The sequence below is a fragment of the Salminus brasiliensis genome, chromosome 14 (genome assembly GCF_030463535.1).
Source record: "Salminus brasiliensis chromosome 14, fSalBra1.hap2, whole genome shotgun sequence".
NCBI classification, from domain to species: Eukaryota; Metazoa; Chordata; class Actinopteri; order Characiformes; family Bryconidae; genus Salminus; species Salminus brasiliensis.
In genome coordinates this window covers 1,144,166-1,149,165 of record NC_132891.1, presented here as the reverse complement: position 1 = coordinate 1,149,165, position 5,000 = coordinate 1,144,166, and positions in this window count along the sequence as shown.

Sequence of the window (5,000 nt, the reverse complement as noted above, 5' to 3'; positions counted from 1 at the left end):
TGGCGTGTGTTCTAAAACTGTAGGGGGCTTTACACTGATCTTAATTAAGACAGTCGATGGAAGAGTGATATCAGCTGTGAGCCGATCCAGCGGACTATATATACTCCTGCTTAGCTCGGCACTTTAGAACCCAGATGTTAATGAGGACATATATATATATATATAAATATGGTAAAGTATTGGGACACCTGCTCATTCATGTAGTGGGGGTCTGTGCTGGGCAGTGAGTGGTCTATATGGGCTACATGTAGTGGGGGGTCTGTGCTGGGCAGTGAGTGGTCTGTATGGGCTACATGTAGTGGGGGTCTGTGCTAGAGCGCCGCCTATTGGTGCCTAAAAAGGGCAATAAAAGTGTGCTACTAGTCGCACAATAATATTGCCTCAAAGAAACCAATTATTCATTTCCTTTAATTTCATCATCTAATAAACATTCCCAAAATACAATTTTCAATACAATTTTCAATTCCCCATGTACCAGTATAACATTTTATTTATTATTATTTTTTTTTATTTAATTTTTCTTTTGCACTTTTGCACTTTTCTTCATAAAGTTAAGGTTTGGTTAAGTTTAAATGTAGATTTTTATTGTATAGCTTGATGTGGGCAGACTGTCATAAAAGCATTTCACTGCAAGTTATATTGTGTATGACTATGTATGTGACAAATAAAATTTGATTTTGATTTTTTTTTATTTGTAGAGTGCCTTTATCAAACCCACCCATGTAAAAAATGCTTTTTTATTTTTTTATTTTACTTTTTTAACTTGACCCTGATTTTTTTTAACTCTTCGCTTGAAGTTTTACATATTTTTTTAATTCCTAAATTGTATTCTGATTTTTACTTATTTACTTATTTTTACTGATTTATATATTTAATTTAAAAGGAGTCTGATGGATTTGAAAGCCAGAGTAATGTCGCCATCTAGTGTTCAGTGGGTGCATCGCTGCACGGTTTAGGTTTGGCCTAGAGTGTTAGTTGTGTTAGATTGTGGCAATGAACAGACCTACAACAACAACAACAATTTATTTCACACTACAGCTACACATTACTCATTACTCTACTCACATTACTCATTACTACTATTTCCTGTGACTCACCACTACTACACACTAGACCTCAGTACTGCATCCGAGAATCACTACTATACATTTCTCTGTAGTTCAACATACAATTCCCTCATACACTGTGCTACATTTACATTAACTGCATTTAGCTGACGCTCTTATCCAGAGCGACTTACAAGGTTACTGGTATTACAGAGGAGAGCCAATGTAGCATTAGGAGTTCTGCCCAAAGACTCTTATTGGTGTAGAGCAGCACAGTAACCCAGACCGGGAATCGAACCCCAGTCTCCCACATGGCGTGGTAGCTCACTGGCTTTTAGTGGTTATCTGTTGTGCAGATAGTGTATATCAATAGTGTATATACTACTATACACTATTACACAACATGCATGACTACTCACTAACACACTACTACACACAGCTCACTACTACACACACTATAACACACTACTAAACCCTGCCACTCACTACTACTAACTACTATTCACTACTATACTGCTGAACAGCACTACACACTAGTACTACTACACACTACTACTCACTACTATTCACTACTGTACTGCTGAACAGCACTACACACTAGTACTACTACACACTACTACTCACTACTATTCACTACTATACTGCTGAACAGCACTACACACTAGTACTACTACACACTACTACTCACTACTATTCACTACTATACTGCTGAACAGCACTACACACTAGTACTACTACACACTACTACTCACTACTATTCACTACTGTACTGCTGAACAGCACTACACACTAGTACTACTACACACTACTACTCACTACTATTCACTACTGTACTGCTGAACAGCACTACACACTAGTACTACTACACACTACTACTCACTACTATTCACTACTGTACTGCTGAACAGCACTACACACTAGTACTACTACACACTACTACTCACTACTATTCACTACTATACTGCTGAACAGCACTACACACTAGTACTACTACACACTACTACTCACTACTATTCACTACTGTACTGCTGAACAGCACTACACACTAGTACTACTACACACTACTACTCACTACTATTCACTACTTCTCACTACAGTGGAACCCTTTCGGAAGCTTTGTAACATTAATTCTAAAAGGTACCATATAGAATTATTTCCATAAGGATTTCCACCAACCTGGAGAACATTTTAACCCTTGAACCATTCTAGCATCCACATGGTTCTTTGAGGGGTTGAGGAACTGAAGAGCCATTATATATCCAATAAAACTCACTACTGATCACTGATCCTCAGAACCACACGTTATTACACATCGCTGAGACATGTGGCCTTGCTTCCTGCTCTTACATGACTGTTTTAATGGAAATTCCCTATGGTGAATGAGTATGTGTGTCTATGCACGTGTGTGTGTGTGTGTGTGTGTGAGAGAGTGTAAAGTTCTTATCTTACAGACTTCCTGACTGAAACTCTCGAATTTTTGTAGAGTGGTCTAATGACTCATTCCTGTAGTAAACACACACACACACTCACACACTCTCTCACACACACACTACTCACAAACGAGTGCATGTGGTTGTATTTTCAGCAACGTCTTCACTGTCATCATAACTGAAGCGTGTGTGTGTGTGGGTGTGTGTTAATGTTTTAAAGTTAAACTGTGTCTGTCCTTTATTTTTAAAGTTCATCATTAGATCAGTAGATTACTGTCTGCTTACAGACCAAAATTTCACTTCACACAGTCAGCTGATCTGAGTGAGGAAAGCAGATTCAGTAAAATAATAAACTACTATACAGTCTTACACACTACACATGACTGCACACTACCCTACACAACACGCTACAACACACTACCATACACTATTACTAAATTACTCACTACTACACACTGCCTAATATCACTGCACACTACCTCACACTACTCACTACTACACACTGCCTAATATCACTGCACACTACCTCACATTACTCACTACTACACACTGCCTAATATCACTGCACACTACCTCACACTACTCACTACTACTGACTATTACACACTACTATAAACTACTGTAAACTATTATACAATGCTACATACTATATCACTACTACTCACTACTAGTATTTCACACTACTGCTCATTAGTATTCATACGACTATTCACGAGTCCACACTATAATACATTCCTACATACTATATCACTTCGACTAATACCCACTATAACACTAGTACACAACATAACCCAATATACACTATATATCACTACTACTCATTAGTATAATCTATAAGACACTACTACACTATATCTCATTACTACTCACTAGTATACTCTACAACACACTACTACACAATATCTCACTACTACTCACTAGTATACTCTACAACCTAACTACTACACTATATCTCACTACTACTCACTAGTATACTCTATAACCTAACTACTACACTATATCTCACTACTACTCACTAGTATACTCTACAACCTAACTACTACACTATTTCTCACTACTACTCACTAGTATACTCTACAACACACTACTACACTATATCTCACTACTACTCAGTTGTACACTCTACAACACACTACTACACTATATCTCACTACTACTCAGTTGTACACTCTACAACACACTACTACACTATATCTCACTACTACTCAGTTGTATACTCTACAACACACTACTACACTATATCTCACTACCACTCACTAGTACACTTTATAACACACAACTACACTATTTCTCACTACTACTCACTAGTATACTCTACAACCTAACTACTACACTATATCTCACTACTACTCAGTAGTACACTCTACAACACACTACTACACTATATCTCACTACCACTCACTAGTACACTTTATAACACACTACTACACTATATCTCACTACTACTCACTAGTATACTCTACAACACACTACTACACTATATCTCACTACTACTCACACTGTATCGTACTATGTTTTACTAATACACACTAAAATGCATTACCATTTGTTGGGTCATGTGTGTCTCCTTATAGATATAGTTATATAATGTATGTATATATAATTGTTATGAGTATAGACTAACTGTAGATACCCTGTATATATAAAGAGAGGTAAAACGGGGTGTTTGGCATTTGGAATTGCTGACACTGAAGGTTCTGTTTTCATTACTGGAAAAAATTTCATCACCATTTTCCAGTCTGTCCGTACAAGTTCAGTTAGTTGTGACCCTTTATAGTTATTCACATGCATATGTGTGCTTCGGAGTGTGTGTGTGTGTGTGTGTGTGTGTGTGTGTGTGTGTGTGTGTGTGTGTGTGTTTCTCCGTAGCGTAGGCTATGATTCAGAGAGAAAGATTGAAGATAGGCCGACTGAAGTATCGGTTTGACTGGATACTGACCTTGATATTCTCAGTGTGTGTTTATGCATGCGAGTGTGTGTGTGTGTGTGTGTGAGAGAGAGAGAGAGCAAGAGAGAGACTACAACTTAAACCCTTTTTTTCTTCCCGCCTCTCTGTTCTACTGTTCTCTCTTCTCTCTGTCTGTCTTGTACGCCCATTCTTCTCTCTCTCTCTTTCTTTCCAGCACTGCTTTTGTTTGAGGAATAAAGGAACTGGATAAAAAAGACAAAAAGGAACAGACTTCGGCTTTCATGCAGCCAAGGACTCGCGCGCCGCTTGTTTGTCTACGCTGAGAGAGAAGAATAGAAGTGTAGAGAAGTAATAGAGAGAGGAACTGAACGGCTGTCTGATCACAAAAACACAAACAGTCACTCAGACACTGAGGCTGGAGATTAAATTACACTCTGAGTCACTCTGGGCTGATATTAGGCCGGCTGAGAGAAAACCAGAAAAAGTAGTTGTGTTCTGATGTTGCTAATTCTGTAATATCGGGGTATGAGTGTGTTCAGGGCCTTTCAGATCAATACCAGCCTCAGAATCTCCCGAATGCGTCGGGTAAGAGGTGTAGTTTTGGTTTAGCAGAAT